At 39.2% G+C, this 17,785-nt stretch overlaps 1 long non-coding RNA gene across 1 annotated transcript in view; it reads left to right on the top strand.

Moving 5' to 3' along the window:
• Nucleotides 1-14,574: 14,574 nt before the first annotated feature.
• LOC138986264 (uncharacterized) overlaps nt 14,575-17,785 on the top strand; it is a 36,826-nt gene continuing 33,615 nt past the window's right edge. The window contains exon 1 of the long non-coding RNA XR_011463124.1: nt 14,575-14,688. This is a non-coding gene — a long non-coding RNA (uncharacterized lncRNA). The remainder of the gene's footprint in view (nt 14,689-17,785) is intronic.

Raw genomic sequence — 17,785 nt, 5'->3', positions numbered from 1 at the left:
ACAATCCTGTGTCCCATAAGCCCGACATGGTCACATCAGCCTAAAATCAAGGTCTCAACAGAGCTACTGTGTCCTTTTCTAGAGGCTGCAGGTGTGGATCCAGTTCAGTTCAGTTCAGTCACTCAGCCGTGTCTGACTCTTCCCGACGCTATGGACTGCAGTACACCAGTCTTCCCTGTCCATCACCAACTCCTGGAGCCTACTCAAACTCATGTCCATCACGTCAGTGATGCCATCCAACCATCTCATCCTCTGTCATCCCCTTCTCCTCCTGCCTTCAATCTTTACCAGCATCAGGGTCTTTTCAAATGAGTCAGTTCTTCGCATCAGGTGGCCAAAGTATTGGAGTTTCAGCTTCAGCATCAGTCCTTCCAATGAATATTCTGGACTGATTTCCTTTAGGATGGACTGGTTGGATCTCCTTGCAGTACAAGGGACTCTCAAGAGTCTTCTCCAACGCCACCATTCAAAAGCATAAGTTCTTTTTTTTTTTTTAATTTAATTTTTAAACTTTACATAATTGTGTTAGTTTTGCTAAATATCAAAATGAATCCACCACAGGTATACATGTGTTCCCCATCCTGAACCCTCCTCCCTCCTCCCTCCCCATACCATCCCTCTAGGTCGTCCCAGTGCACTAGCCCCAAGCATCCAGTATCGTGCATCGAACCTGGACTGGCATCTCGTTTCATACATGATATTTTACATGTTTCAATGCCATTCTCCCAAATCTTCCCACCCTCTCCCTCTCCCACAGAGTCCATAAGACTGTTCTATACATCAGTGTCTCTTTTGCTGTCTCGTACACCGGGTTATTGTTACCATCTTTCTAAATTCCATATATATGCGTTAGTATACTGTATTGGTGTTTTTCCTTCTGGCTTACTTCACTCTGTATAATAGGCTCCAGTTTCATCCACCTCATTAGAACTGATTCAAATGTATTCTTTTTAATGGCTGAGTAATACTCCATTGTGTATATGTACCACAGCTTTCTTATCCATTCATCTGCTGATGGACATCTAGGTTGCTTCTGTGCCCTGGCTATTATAAACAGTGCTGTGATGAACATTGGGGTACATGTGTCTCTTTCCCTTCTGGTTTCCTCAGTGTATATGCCCAGCTGTGGGATTGCTGGATCATAAGGCAGTTCTATTTCCAGTTTTTTAAGGAATCTCCACACTGTTCTCCATAGTGGCTGTACTAGTTTGCATTCCCACCAACAGTGTAAGAGGCTTCCCTTTTCTCCACACCCTCTCCACCATTTATTATTTGCAGACTTTTGGATCACAGCCATTCTGACTAGTGTGAAATGGTACCTCATAGTGGTTTTGATTTGCATTTCTCTGATAATGAGTGATGTTGAGCATCTTTTCATGTGTTTGTTAGCCATCTGTATGTCTTCTTTGGAGAAATGTCTATTTAGTTCTTTGGCCCATTTTTTGATTGGGTCATTTATTTTTCTGGAGTTGAGCTGTAGGAGTTGCTTGTATATTTTTGAGATTAGTTGTTTGTCAGTTGCTTCATTTGCTATTATTTTCTCCCATTCTGAAGGCTGTCTTTTCACCTTGCTAATAGTTTCCTTTGATGTGCAGAAGCTTTTAAGGTTAATTAGGTCACATTTGTTTATTTTTGCTTTTATTTCCAATATTCTGGGAGGTAAGTTCTTCAGTGCTCAGCTTTCTTTACAGTCCAACACTCACATGACTTAACTGGAAAAAACCATAGTTTTGACTAGATGGAACTTTGTTGGCAAAGTAATGTCTCTGCTTTTTATATGCTATCTAGATTGGTCATAGCTTTTCTTCCAAGGAGCAAGCGTCCTTTAATTTCATTCAGGTTGTTGGAGGAATTGATGATGACCCTCCACCCCTTTCCCTCTTTGTTTCCTCCTGGCTGTCAGCTGAGGAGCTCTTTGGTTTCTCAAGGCTTTCCAGGTTAACGTCCTCTTACTCTAACTTCAAACCAGCAATAGCAGGTAGAGGCCTTCTCATGCTGTCTCTCCCCACAGCCACGGATAGTTCTCTGCTTTTACTGGCTCATGTCTTAGGTTGGGCCCATCTGGATGATCCAGGTTATTCTCTCCATCTGGAGATGATGGAGAGAACCTTCACATCTGCAAAGTCTCTTCTGTCATGTAAGGTAACATATTCATAAGTTCTAGGGATTAGCTTGTGGACATTTTTAGAGCACCATTATTCTGTCAACTGCAGTTGGTAAAATAAAGTATTTCAGTTGATGTGACAGCAGATAAATTAGCTGATATTCTATACAAGTTACCTGAAAATGTGGTATCTCATTAGTATTTGAGCTTAATTTCCCTTGGTATTCAGAGAAGTGTTTGCTGTGAGACTCTATGGGAAATTGAAAGAATTTCCTTTCATGTCTCAGGTTCTGCTCTTGCATTCTCTTCTTTCCTTATATTCTCCTTTCTAGGGGACAAATAACACATGTGGTGAACAGGGAAATGATCCACTCTTGGCACATAAAACTTGCTAGTGGAACATGAATTTGGAGAGATTTGGAGAGATCAGTGTTCATCTGTCAGGAAGCCGTTTGTTCCCTTGGTCTTTTGATTTAGTTCATGGTAGCAACCACATGTAAATCCATGTTAAGTGAAATATTTTCTCCCAAGAAGCAAAATTTTATAATTGAATTTCTGTTCACAAAATAATTTTATGATATGAAAATACCAAAATTGATCCCTAAAATAGGGAATTAAAAATAAAACAGCTTTTTTAAAACAAACATTTCTTAATTATGTAAAGATAAAACAGTAAACACAGAAAATAACAGGAAAACTTTTTCCCTGTATTTTATACATTTGTTAGACTGGCTGAGATTTCTTAAAATATATACCTATTGAAGTTTGGACTAAAAATTCCATCTATTTTTCATGGACAAATTTTCCTGTTAGTAAATAGAAGGAATTTGTATCATTCCATTGCTCTGAAAATGCTCAGATTTCATCAAAATTGGAATCATTGTTCTCAAATTTTTCATAGTTCATTCAGTGTATGTGAATGTTTCCATAAAGTTGTGGATGGAAAGCCAGAGAGAAGTACAGTTTCCTTGGTCTCCTTTTCTTCAATAAATTTCTGATTTTCCATTTCTGCAGTATCCCTGTAGACCTCTGCTGGCCTACTGAGGTTGTAAATCAATTCAGAACAGTGGCCTTGTCAACAACATGCACAGTCATCAGAGAGTAACAAATGACTTTGGGTCATTATGCTAGAGGCATTATTTATTGCCATGGCTTCAAGTTGATCAATTCCAAGTATTCAAATTAATATGGAGACTAGAGAGGTGGAATGAAGTAGAAGTTTTAAAATATCACTTCACAAATAATGGTTTGTCACAGATTTTCAAAGATGATCAGAAAGAAAAATTACATAAATGTGTTTCATAGAATAAACACCTAGCCTATGGAATATAAATAGGAATGGAGGAGTTAGAATTTACTCTTCTCCTAAATAGAGAATACTCTATACAATCTAATTACAGTAGATATTCAGGTTTCTTTTTCATATTCATCTTTTAAACAATCCTGAACTAGGATAGCTTCAGCATAGTGGGGTTTTCCTAGTGGCTCAGATGGTAAAAAAATCTACCTGCAATGCAGGAGACTTGGTTTCAATCCCTGAGTTGGGAAGATACCCCTGGAGAAGGGCATGGCAACCCAGTCCAGTATTCTAGCCTGGAGAATTCCACAGACTGAGAGGCCTGGCGGGTGACTTGGCAACGAACACTTTCACAATTTCATATTTTTTTCTTCATATTTTTCTGTATATACTTTCCATAGATTTCCTATAAGGAAACATTCAATCTATAGTAGAACACAGAACTTTTCCAACATTCAGTTGTGTTCCTCAAGCATTTTAAACTAATGGCTTTCTAAAAGTCATTATTTCATAAAACACCATGATGCGACTGAAATACAATGCTAAAACAAAGACATATAATGTGATATATGTGAAAGAGACAATGATATAAACTCACAAACTTTTTTCACTTTCTTACTGTGCATACAGAAAGACTAAATATCCTAAGCCTTAGAAGTAAATATAAAGTCATAAACCACATCCTGCCCATAAGGATTGAGTGGAAGTGATGTGCTCCACATCTGTGACTGACACATAAAACCATCTGGATGATTCTCCACATACTCCTCCTGTCCTATTGAAACTTTGGGTTAAGATGGAGGTGACATGACATGAAAAGATTCTGGATCTGTGGATAACTGCATGCAGCACTCACTCACACTGGACTATGATATGAGTGAAAGATAAACCTTTATTATTTTAAGCCACTAACATTTGGAGGTTGGTTGCTGCAGCAAGTAGGCATACTTATTCAAATAAAACATCTTAATATGGAATTCAGTATGTGAAAGGAATCACAGACACCACATGTTTTAGATAAATTTATTATTGAGAAATCTTTTTTCATCATATCTAGAAATAACTGAAATAATACAAATTTAACATTCATTTCAGATCAGTTCAGTAGCTCAGTTGTGTCCAACCCTGTGACCCTATAAACTGCAGCACATGAGGTTTCTCTGTCTGTCACCAACTCCTGAAGCTTAGTCAAACTCATGTCCATCTAGTCAGTGATGCCATCCAACTATTTCATCCTCTGTCATCCCCTTCTCCTTCTGCCTTCCATCTTTCCCAGCATCAGAGTCTTTTCAAATGAGTCAGATCTTCGCATCAGGTGGCCAAAGTATTGGAGTTTCAGCTTCAACATCAGTCTTTCCAATGAATATTCTGGACTGATTTCCTTTAGGATAGACTGGTTGGATCTCCTTGCAGTCCAAGGGACTCTCAAGAGTCTTCTCCAACACCACAGTTCAAAAGCATCAATTCTTTGGCACTCAGCTTTCTTTATAGTCCAACTCTCACATCCATACATGACTACTGGAAAAACGATAGTTTTGACTAGATGGACCTTTGTTGACAAAGTTATGTCTCTGCTTTTTGATATGCTGTCTAGGTTGGTCATAGCTTTTCTTCCAAGGAGTAAACATCTTTTAATTTCATGGCTGGACTCATCATCTGCAGTGATTTTGGAGCCCAAGAAAGTAAAGTCTCTCACTGTTTCCATTGTTTCCCCACCTATTGGCCATGAAGTGATGGGACTGGATACCATGATCTTTGTTTTCTGAATGTTGAGGTTTTTTTTTTTTTAATTTATTTATTTTAATTGGAGGCTGATTACAATATTGTAGTGGTTTTCTCATACATCAGCATGAATGAGCCACGGGTGTACAGGTGTTCACAATCCTGAACCCCCCTCCCACTTCCCTCCCCATACCATCCCTCTGGGTCATCCCAGTGCACCAGCCCCAAGCATCCTGTATCCTGCATCAAACCTGGACTGGCAATTCGTTTCTTATATGATATTATACATGTTTCCATACCATTCTCCCAAATCATCACACCCTCTCCCTCTCCCACAGAGTCCAAAAGACTGTTCTATACATATGTGTCTCTTTTGCTGTCTCGCATACAGGGTTATCTTTCAAAATTCCATAAAAATGCATTAGTATACTGTATTGGTGTTTTTCTTTCTGGCTTACTTCACTCTGTATAATCAGCTCCAGTTTCAACCACCTCATTAGAACCGATTCAAAAATATTCTTTTTAATGGCTGAGTAATACTCCATTGTGTATATGTACCACAGCTTTCTTATCCATTCATCTGCTGATGGACATCTAGGTTGCTTCCACGTCCTGGCTATTATAAACAGTGCTGTGATGAACACTGTGGTACACGTGTCTGAATGTTGAGTTTAAAGCCAACTTTTCCACTCTGTTCTTTCACTTTCATCAAGAGGATCTTTAGTTCTTCTTCACTTTCTGCCATAAGGGTAGTATCATCTGCAAATATGAGGTTATTGACAGTTCTCTCAGCAATCTTGATTCCAGCTTGTGCTTCATCCAGCCCAGCATTTCGCATGATGTACTCTGCATATAAATTAAATAAACAGGGTGACAATATACAGCCTTAATGTACTCCTTTCCTGATGTAGAACCAGTCTGTTGTTCCATGTTCAGTTCTTTTTTTTTTTTTTAATTGAAGGAAAACTGCTTTACAGAACTTTGCTGTTTTCTGTCAAACTTCACCATGAATCAGCCATCAGATCAGATCAGATCAGTTGCTCAGTCCTGTCCGACTCTTTGCGACCCCATGAATCGCAGCACGCCAGGCCTCCCTGTCCATCACCAACTCCCTGAGTTCACTCAGACTCACATCCATTGAGTCAGCGATGCCATCCAGCCATCTCATCCTCTGTCGTCCCCTTCTCCTCTTGCTCCCAATCCCTCCCAGCATCAGAGTCTTTTCCAATGAGTCAACTCTTCGCATGAGGTGGCCCAAGTACTGGAGTTTCAGCTTTAGTATCATTCCTTCCAAAGAAATCCCAGGGCTGATCTTCAGAATGGACTGGTTGGATCTCCTTGCAGTCCAAAGGACTCTCAAGAGTCTTCTCCAACACCACAGTTCAAAAGCATCAGTTCTTTGGCGCTCAGCCTTCTTCAGAGTCCAACTCTCACATCCATACATGACCACTGGAAAAACCATAGCCTTGACTAGATGAACCTTTGTTGGCAAAGTAATGTCTCTGCTTTTCAATATGCTATCTAGGTTGGTCATAACTTTCCTTCCAAGCAGTAAGCGTCTTTTAATTTCATGGCTGCAGTCACCATCTGCAGTGATTTTGGAGCCCAGAAAAATAAAGTCTGACACTGTTTCCACTGTTTCCCCATCTATTTCCCATGAAGTGATGGGACCAGATGCCATGATCTTCATTTTCTGAATGTTGAGCTTTAAGCCAACTTTTTCACTCTCCACTTTTACTTTCATCAAGAGGCTTTTGAGTCCTCTTCACTTTCTGCCATAAGGGTGGTGTCATCTGCATATCTGAGGTTATTGATATTTCTCCCAGAAATCTTGATTCCAGCTTTTGCTTCTTCCAGTCCAGCGTTTCTCATGATGTACTCTGCATATAAGTTAAATAAACAGGGTGACAATATACAGCCTTGACAAACTCCTTTTCCTATTTGGAACCAGTCTGTTGTTCCATGTCCAGTTCTAACTGTTGCTTCCTGACCTGCATACAAATTTCTCAAGAGGCAGATCAGGTGGTCTGGTATTCCCATCTTTCAGAATTTTCCACAGTTTATTGTGATCCACAGAGTCAAAGGCTTTAGCATAGTCAATAAAACAGAAATAGATGTTTTTCTGGAACTCTCTTGCTTTTTCCATGATCCAGCAGATGTTGGCAATTTGATCTCTGGTTCCTCTGCCTTTTCTAAAGCCAGCTTGAACATCAGGAAGTTCACAGTTCACATATTGCTGAAGCCTGGCTTGGAGAATTTTGAGCATTACTTTACTAGTATGTGAGATGAATAGCTCAACTGGAATTCTATCACCTCCACTAGCTTTGTTCGTAATGATGCTTTCTAAGGCCCACTTGACTTCACATTCCAGGATGTCTGGCTCTAGGTCAGTGATCACACCATCATGATTATCTGGGTCGTGAAGATCTTTTTTGTACAGTTCTTCTGTGTATTCTTGCCATCTCTTCTTAATATCTTCTGCTTCTGTTAGGTCCATACCATTTCTGTCCTTTATCGAGACCATCTTTGCATGAAATATTCCTTTGGTTACCTTTGATTTTCTTGAAGAGATCTCTAGTCTTTCCCATTCTGTTGTTTTCCTCTATTTCTTTGCATTGATCACTGAAGAAGGCTTTCTTATCTCTTTTGCTATTCTTTGGAACTCTGCATTCAGATGTTTATATCTTTCCTTTTCTCCTTTGCTTTTCACTTCTCTTCTTTTCACAGCTATTTGTAAGGCCTCCCCAGACAATCAGCCATAGGTAAACGTATATCCCCTCCCTTTTGAACCTCCCTCCCATCCCTCCCCATCCCACCCTTCTAGGCTGATACAGAGCCCCTGTGTGAGTTTTCTGAGCCATACAGTAAATTCCCATTGGCTATCTATTTTACATATGGTAATGTAAGTTTCCATGTTACTCTTTCCATTCATTTCACCCTGTCCTCCCCTCTTCCCATGTCCATAAATCTATTCTCTATGTTTGTTTCTCCACTGTTGCCCTGTAAATAAATTTTTCAGTACCATTTTTCTAGATTCCGTATATATGCGTTAGAATTTGATATTTATCTTTCTCTGATTCACTTCACTTTATATAATAGGTTCTAGATTCACCCACCTCATTAGAACTGCCTCAAATGTGTTCCATTTTATGGCTGAGTAATATTCCATTGTGTATATGTACCACAACTTCTTTATCCATTCATCTGTTGATGGACACTAGGTTGCTTCCATGTTCTAGCTATTGTAAATAGTGCTGCAATGAACAATGGGATGCAGGTGTCTCTTTCAATTTTGGTTTCTTCAGGGTATATGCCTAAGAGTGGGATTGCTGGGTCATATGATGGTTTTATTCCTAGTTGTTAAAGGAATCTCCATACTGTCTTCCATAGTGCCTGTATCAATTTACATTCCCACCAACAGTGCAAGAGTGTTCCCTTTTCTCCACACCCTCTCCAGCATTTACTGTTTGTGGACTTTTTGATGATGTACATTCTGACTAGTGTGCGGTAATATTTTCTTTATGAATTATACTTTTTTTACTCTGTAAGCCACTCTGCCTCACTGCTATCAGCAGTGGGTTTAAGTAAAAAAAGGAAGAAACGTGTAAGCTGGGTCCACAGATTGTAAACTGTGTGGCAAAACAATCTTTGTTTTTTTGCCTTTAGCATAACATTTACTCATATGTTAACTGCCAGTCATTGTTGTTTTGATTGCATTTCTCTAATAATGGGCGATGTTGAGCATCTTTTCATGCGTTTGCTAGCCATCTGTATATCTTCTTTGGAGAAATGTCTGTTTAGGTCTTTTCCCCACTTTTTGATTGGGTTGTTTGTTTTTCTGGTGTTGAATTGTATGATCCGCTTGTATATTTTGGAAATTAATCCTTTGTCCGTTGTTTCATTTGCTATTATTTTCTCCCATTCTGAGGGTTGCCTTTTCACGTTTCTTATAGTTTCCTTTGCTGTGTGAAAGCTTTTAAGTTTAATCAGGTCCCACTTGTTTACTTTTGTTTTTATTTCTGTTACTCTAGGAGGTGGGGCTCAGAGGATCTTGCTTTGATTTATGTCAACACATGTTCTGCCTATGTTTTTCTCTAAGAGTTTTATAGTTTCTGGTCTTACATTTAGGTCTTTAATCTATTTTGAGTTTATCTTTGTGTTCAACCAGTTGTTTTTTTTTTTTTTAATTTAAATTTATTTAACTGGAGGCTAATTACTTTACAATATTGTATTGGTTCTGCCACACATCAACATGAATCCTCCCACGGGTGTACACGTGTTCCCCATCCTGAACCCCCCTCCCACCTCCCTCCCCGTACCATACCTCTGGGTCATCCCAGTGCACCAGCCCCAAGCATCCTGTATCAAACCTGGACTGGCGATTTGTTTCTTATATGATATTATACATGTTTCCATGCCATTCCCCCAAATCATCCCACCCTCTCCTTCTCCCACAGAGTCCAAAAGACTGTTCTATACATATGTGTCTCTTTTGCTGTCTCGCATACAGGGTTATCATTACCATTTTTCTAAATTCCATATATATGAGTTAGTATACTGCATTGGTGTTTTTCTTTCTAGCTTACTTCACTCTGTATAATCGGTTCCAGTTTCATCCACCTCATTGGAACTGATTCAAACATATTCTTTTTAATGGCTGAGTAATACTCCATTGTGTATATATACCACGGCTTTCTTATCCATTCTTCTGCTGATGGACATCTAGGTTGCTTCCACGTCCCGGCTATTATAAACAGTGCTGCGATGAACATTGGGGTACACGTATCTCTTTCAATTCTGGTTTCCTCAGTGTGTATGCACAGAAGTGAGATTGCTGGATCATAAGGCAGTTCTATTTCCAGTTTTTTAAGGAATCTCCACACTGTTCTCCATAGTGGCTGTACTAGTTTGCATTCCCACCAACACTGTAAGAGGGTTCCCTTTTCTCCACACCCTCTCCACCACTTATCGCTTGTAGACTTTTGGATCATAGCCATTCTGACTAGTGTGAAATGGTACCTCATTGTGGTTTTGATTTGCATTTCTCTGATAATGAGTGATGTTGAGCATCTTTTAATGTGTTTGTTAGCCATCCGTATGTCTTCTTTGGAGACATGTCTGTTTAGTTCTTTGGCCCATTTTTTGATTGGGTCATTTATTTTTCTGGTATTGAGCTCCAGGAGATGCTTGTATATTTTTGAGGTTAGTCCTTTGTCAGTTGCTTCATTTGCTATTATTTTCTCCCATTCTGAAGGCTGGCTTTTCACCTTGCTTTAAGTTTCCTTTGTTGTGCAGAAGCTTTTAATTTTATTTAGGTCCCATTTGTTTATTTTTGCTTTTATTTCCAATATTCTGGGAGGTGGGTCATAGAGGATCCTGCTGTGATGTATGTCGGAGAGTGTTTTGCCTATGTTGTCCTCTAGGAGTTTTATAGTTTCTGGTCTTCCATTTAGATCTTTAATCCATTTTGAGTTTATTTTTGTGTATGGTGTTAGAAAGTGTTCTAGTTTCATTCTTTTGCAAGTGGTTGACCAGTTTTCCCAGCACTTGTTAAAGAGATTGTCTTTTCTCCATTGTATATTCTTGCCTCCATTGTCAAAGATAAGGTGTCCATAGGTGCGTGGATTTATCTCTGGGCTTTCTATTTTGTTCCATTGATCTATATTTCTGTCTTTGTGCCAGTACCATACTGTCTTGATGACTGTGGCTTTGTAGTAGAGCCTGAAGGCAGGCAGGTTGATTCCTCCAGTTCCATTCTTCTTTCTCAAGATTGCTTTGGCTATTCGAGGTTTTTTGTATTTCCATACAAATTGTGAAATTTTTGTTCTAGCTCTGTGAAAAATACCATTGGTAGCTTTTTAGGGATTGCATTGAATCTATAGATTGCTTTGGGTAGCATACTCATTTTCACTATATTGATTCTTCCACTCCATTAACATGGTAGATTTCTCCATCTATTAGTGTCCTCTTTGATTTCTTTCACCAGTGTTTTATAGTTTTCTGTATATAGGTATTTTGTTTCTTTAGGTAGATATATTCCTAAGTATTTTATTCTTTTCATTACAATGGTGAATGGAATTGTTTCCTTAATTTCTCCATTTTCTCATTGTTAGTATATAGGAATGCAAGGGATTTCTGTGTGTTGGTTTTATATCCTGCAACTTTACTATATTCATTGATTAGCTCTAGTAATTTTCTGATGGAGTCTTTAAGGTTTTCTATGTAGAGGATCATGTCATCTGCAAACGGTGAGAGTTTTACTTCTTTTCCATTTGGATTCATCTCTTTTTCTGCTATAATTGCTATGGCCAAAATTTCCAAAACTATGTTGAATAATATTGGTGAAAGTGGGCACCCTTGTTTTGTTCCTGACTTTAGAGGAAATGCTTTCAATTTTTCACCATTGAGGATAATGTTTGCTGTGGGGTTGTCATATACAGCTTTTATTATGTTGAGGTATGTTCCTTCTATTCCTGCTTTCTGGAGAGTTCTTATCATAAATGGATATTGAATTTTGTCAAAGGCTTTCTCTGCATCTATTGAGATAATCATATGGCTTTTATTTTTCAATTTGTTAATGTCATGTATTACATTGACTGATTTACAGATATTGAAGAATCCTTGCATCCCTGGGATAAAGCCCACTTGGTCATGATGTATGATCTTTTTAATGTGTTGTTGGATTCTGATTGCTAGAATTTTGTTAAAGATTTTTGCATCTATGTTCATCAGTGATATTGGCCTGTAGTTTTCTTTTTTTGTGGCACCTTTGTCAGGTTTTGGTATTAGGGTGATGGTGGCCTCATAGAATGAGTTTGGAAGTTTACCTTCCTCTGCAATTTTCTGGAAGAGTTTGAGTAGGATAGGTGTTAGCTCTTCTCTAAATTTTTGGTAGAATTCAGCTGTGAAGCCGTCTGGACCTGGGCTTTTGTTTGCTGGAAGATTTCTGATTACAGTTTCAATTTCTGTGCTTGTGATGGGTCTGTTAAGATTTTCTATTTCTTCCTGGTCGAGTTTTGGAAAGTTGTACTTTTCTAAGAATTTGTCCATTTCTTCCACGTCATCCATTTTATTGGCATATAATTGCTGATAGTAGTCTCTTATGATCCTTTGTATTTCTGTGTTGTCTGTTGTGATCTCTCCATTTTAATTTCTAATTTTATTGATTTGATTTTTCTCCCTTTGTTTCTTGATGGTTCTGGCTAATGGTTTGTCAATTTTATTTATCCTTTCAAAGAACCAGCTTTTGGCTTTGTTGATTTTTGCTATGGTCTCTTTTGTTTCTTTTGCATTTATTTCTGCCCTAATTTTTAAGATTTATTTCCTTTTACTAACCCTGGGGTTCTTCCTTTCTTCCCTTTCTAGTTGCTTTAGGTGTAGAGTTAGGCTATTTATTTGATTTTTTTCTTGTTTCTTGAGGTATGCCTGTATTGCTATGAACTTTCCCCTTAGCACTGCTTTTACGGTATCCCACAGGTCTGGGGTTGTTGTGTTTTCATTTTCATTCATTTCTATGCATATTTTGATTTCTTCTGTGATTTGTTGGTTATTCAGCAGTGTATTGTTCAGCCTCCATAGGTTGCAATCTTTAATAGTATTTCTCCTGTAATTGAGATCTAATCTTACTGCATTGTGGTCAGAAAAGATGCTTGGAATGACTTTTTTTTTTTTTTTTTAATTTACCAAGGCTAGGTTTATGGCCCAGGATGTGATCTGTCCTGGAGAAGGTTCTGTGTGCACTTGAGAAAAAGGTGAAATTCATTGTTTTGTGGTGAAATGTCCTATAGATATCAATTAGGTCTAACTGGTCTATTGTATCATTTAAAGTTTGTGTTTCCTTGTTAATTTTCTGTTTAGTTGATCTATCCATAGGTGTGAGTGGGGTATTAAAGTCTCCCACTATTATTGTGTTATTGTTAATTTCCCCTTTCATACTTGTTAGCATTTGTCTTACACATTGTGGTGCTCATATGTTGGGTGCATATATAATTGTTATATCTTCTTCTTGGATTGATCCTTTGATCATTATGTAGTGTCCTTCTTTGTCTCTTTTCATAGCCTTTGTTTTAAAGTCTATTTTATCTGATATGAGTATTGCTATTCCTGCTTTCTTTTGGTCTCTATTTGCATGGAATATCTTTTTCCAGCCCTTCACTTTCAGTCTGTATGTGTCCCCTGTTTTGAGGTGGGTCTCTTGTAGACAACATATATAGGGGTCTTGTTTTTGTATCCATTCAGCCAGTCTTTGTTTTTTGGTTGGGGCATTCAACCCATTTACATTTAAGGTAATTACTGATAAGTATGATCCCATTGCCATTTACGTTATTGTTTTGGGTTCGAGTTTATATACCCTTTTTGTGTTTCTTGTCTAGAGAAGATCCTTTAGCATTTGTTGGAGAGCTGGTTTGGTGGTGCTGAATTCTCCAAGCTTTTTCTTGCCTGTAAAGCTTTTGATTTCTCCTTCATATTTGAATGAGATCCTTCTGGGTACAGTAAACTGGGCTGTAGGTTATTTTCTTTCATCACTTAAAGTATGTCCTGCCATTCCCTCCTGCCTGAAAAGTTTCTATTGAAAGATCAGCTATTATGGGAATCCCCTTGTGTGTTATTTGTTGTTTTCCCTTGCTGCTTTTAATATTTTTTCTTTGTGTTTGATCTTTGTTAATCTGATTAATATGTGTCTTGGGTGTTTCACCTTGGGTTTATCCTGTTTGGGACTCTGGATTTCTTGGACTTGGGTGATTATTTCTTTCCCCATTTTAGGGAAGTTTTCAACTATTATCTCCTCAAGTATTTTCTCATGGTCTTTCTTTTTGTCTTCTTCTGATTTGAATGTTGGGGCGTTTAACATTGTCCTGGAGGTCTCTGAGATTGTCCTCATTTCTTTTAATTCGTTTTTCTTTTTTCCTCTCTGATTCATTTATTTCTACCATTCTATCTTCTACTTCACTAATCCTATCTTCTGCCTCCGTTATTCTACTATTTGTTGCCTCCAGAATGTTTTTGATCACATTTATTGCATTATTCATTATATATTGACTCTTTTTTATTTCTTCTAGGTCCTTGTTAAACCTTTCTTGCATCTTCTCAATCCTTGTTTCCAGGCTATTTATCTGTGATTCCATTTTGATTTCAAGATTTTGGATCATTTTCACTATCATTATTCGGAATTCTTTATCAGGTAGATTCCCTATCTCTTCCTCTTTTGTTTGGTTTGGTGGGCATTTATCCTGTTCCTTTACCTGCTGGGTATTCCTCTGTCTCTTCATCTTGTTTATATTACTGTGTTTGGGGTGGCCTTTCTGTATTCTGGCAGTTTGTGGAGTTCTCTTTGTTGTGGAGTTTCCTCGCTGTGGGTGGGGTTGTATGGGTGGCTTGTCAAGGTTTCCTGGTTACGGAAGCTTGTTGTCGGTGTTCTCATGGGTGGAGCTGTATTTCTTCCCTCTGGAGTGCAATGAAGTGTCCAGTAATGAATTATGAGATGTCAATGGGTTTGGAGTAACTTTGAGCAGCCTGTATATTGAAGCTCAGGGCTGTGAATCTGTGTTGCTGGAGAATTTGAGTGGTATGTCTTGCTCTGAAACTTGTTGGCCCTTGGGTGGTGCTTGGTTTCAGTGTAGATGTATGGAGGCATTTGATGAGCTCCTGTCGATTAATGTTCCCGGGAGTCAGGAGTTCTCTGGTGTTCTCAGGCTTTAGACTTAAGCCTCCTGCTTTTGGTTTTCAGTCTTATTTTTACAGTAGTCTCAAGACTTCTCCATCTATACAGTACCGTTGATAAAACATCTAGGTTAAAGATGAAAAGTTTATCCACAGTGAGGGACACCCAGAGAGGTTCCCAGAGTTACATGGAGAAGAGAAGAGGGAGGAGGGAGTTAGAGGTGACCCGAATGAGATGAGGTGGAATCAAAAGAGGAGAGAGCAAGCTAGCTAGTAATCACTTCCTTATGTGTGCTCCACAGTCTGGATCGCTCAGAGATGTTCATGGAGTTATACAGAGAAGAGAAGAGGGAGGAAGGAGACAGAGGTGGCCAGGAGGATAAAGGGGGGAATCAAAAGGAGAGAGACAGATCTAGCCAGTAATCAGTTCCTTAAGTGTTCTCCACCATCTGGAACACATAAAGAGATTCACAGAGTTGGGTAGAGAAGAGAAGGGGGAGGGAGGACATAGAGGTGACCTGGTGGAGAAAAAGGAGAGTCCAAAGGGGGAGAGAGCAGTCAAGCCAGTAATCTCACTCCCAAGTAAAAATGGTACTGAAGATTGGGTTCTTAAAGGTACAAAATTGATAACAAATACCAAAAAGCAAAGGTTAAAAATCTAGAGTAGAGGTTGGATTTTCAAAAATACAATATTAAAGAAAAGAAAAAAAGTCACAAAAGTTATAAAATATATATATATATATATATATATATATATGAAGTTTGCTTTAAAAGCAAAGTAATAGTAGGTTATAAAATAAAAATTAAAGGAGTAATAGAGGACTTAAAAAATTAAAAAAAAAAGAATGATAGTAAAAATATACTAGGACTTTCACTGGTATTGTTGTGGGCAGTGTGGGGTCAGTTCATTTTTGGATAGTTCCTTGGTCTGGCTTATATTTCTCAAGGCCCCTTCCTATGTAGTCGGTACTAACTACAGGGTTTTAATCTATTGCACCTGTCACTTCCAAGGTGGTTTCCTCTGTTTTAGCTTCTTCTGTTTGCTGGTCTCTTTAGTATCTGATTTCCACCCTAACACAAGGGGGCGGTGGTGGACACTTTTTTAGGCTCACTTGTTCAGTCGCGCTGTGGGGAGGGAGGGACACTGCCAACAGATAACACTGGCATGTGCTCACAGTGTCTCAGCCACAGTGGGCCTGCCCCCACTTATGGTGCATGTGCCCTCCCTGCCCACACTGCTCAGGCTCTAGGTTGCTCGGCCAGGAACCATCCGAGGCCTGCCCTGGGCTGCGTGCACCTCCCAGGTCTAAGTTGCTCAGGTTCAGGCACTCAGGCAGTCCTCAGAGGTGCAGACTCGGTTGGGCCTGAGTTTTCTGCCCTTCCCAGGTCCGAGCAGCTCAAGTGATGAGGTGTTTGGTGAGTGCGGTTGCTGCGACTTATCGCCTCCCCAATCTCTGCCGCTTGGTTTTCTGGGTGTACAACCAGCGCACCTTCTCAGGCAGATGTTGACCATTCAGAACCCCAAGAAGTCTGTTAGCAAAGAAGCCTGCTTGCAGTTTGGTCGATAATGTCTCTCTTGGGCTGCGATTGCCCCCTTCCGGCTCTGGCTGCCTGTCACTGGAGGGGGATGGTCTGCTGCGGGCTAGCTCTGTTCAGTCCTTCATTCTGTGAGAGGGCCTGACAGTGTCTTAGGTTAGGGCTTTTTGCGTAGCTCTAGTCAGTCCTTTGTTCTTTGAGCGGGCCTGGTGGTGTCTTAGGTTAGAGCTTTCTGCATGGTAGCTCTCCCACAGTCTGGTTTGCTAGCCCAAGTTAGTTCCCACAGATTGCCCTTGGGGCATTCAGGCCCAGTCCTTACTCTAAACAATATAGCCTGCGCCTCCCTGCCCAGCCCCCGCTTGCTAGTGGTGGGTGCAGGCGTCTGTGCTGCTTCTCAACTGGGGGAGTTACCGTTGGGCACATAATCTGTGGGTTGTAATTATTTATTTATTTTTCCTCCCACTTATGTTGCCCTCTGTGGTTCCAAGGCTCACCACAAACTCAGCAGCGAAAGTGTTTCCTGGTGTTTGGAAACCTCTCTTTTTAAGACTCCCTTTAGGGATGGAGCTCCATCCCTACCTCTCTTGTCTCATTTTTTGTCTTTTATATTTTTTCCTACCTCCTTTCAAAGACACTGGGCTGCTTTTCTGGGTGCCTGATGTCCTTTGCCAGCATTCAGAAGTCGTTTTGTGGAATTTACTCAAGCATTTAAATGTTCTTTTGATGAATTTGTGGGGGAGAAAGTGGTCTCCTCGTCCTATTCCTCCGTCATCTTAGGACCACCCTCTATGTCCTGTTCTAACTGTTGTTTCTTGACCTGCATTGAGATTTCTCAAGAGGCAGGTCACGTGGTCTGGTATTCCCATCTCTTTAAGAATTTTCCATATAATTTAAGAATTTAACATTAGAATATTTATTCCCACTAAACAAAGCTTGAGAACAACTGCTTCAAACAAAACAAGGACTGAATTATGTCAGAAAATCTAGATCATCAAAGTTCATCTATAGTTGATTGAGGTATTTTTAAACTATATTTTTGTCTAGCAGGTAAAATAGAATGAATTGCCAAATCCACATAAAAAAAGTTATTAGCTGTCTACTTCATATAATTTATAAAAACAAAAACCCTAGATCAAAGACCAGCAAACAATGGTCCATGGGCCAAGTCCAGGCTGCTACCTACTTTTATAAATAAAGTTTTATTAGAATACAGTCACACACATTAATTTATGGATTACCTGTAACTTCTTTCATGCTACATCATCTGAACTGAATAGTTTTGACAGGAATCATGTGACTCACAAAGCCAAATTATTTATTATCTGGCTCTTAACATAAAAAATTTTTGACCCCTGCCTAGATGGATTAGTAAATATAATACACTTTAAAACTCTTAGTACAATTTACAAGTAAATATCTTTCAGGTCACTTTAGGGGAAATATTTTTAAGCAAAATAACAAGATTA

The sequence above is a fragment of the Bos mutus genome, chromosome 29 (genome assembly GCF_027580195.1).
Source record: "Bos mutus isolate GX-2022 chromosome 29, NWIPB_WYAK_1.1, whole genome shotgun sequence".
NCBI lineage: Eukaryota > Metazoa > Chordata > Mammalia > Artiodactyla > Bovidae > Bos > Bos mutus.
This window is presented reverse-complemented; position numbering and strand designations above follow the sequence as displayed.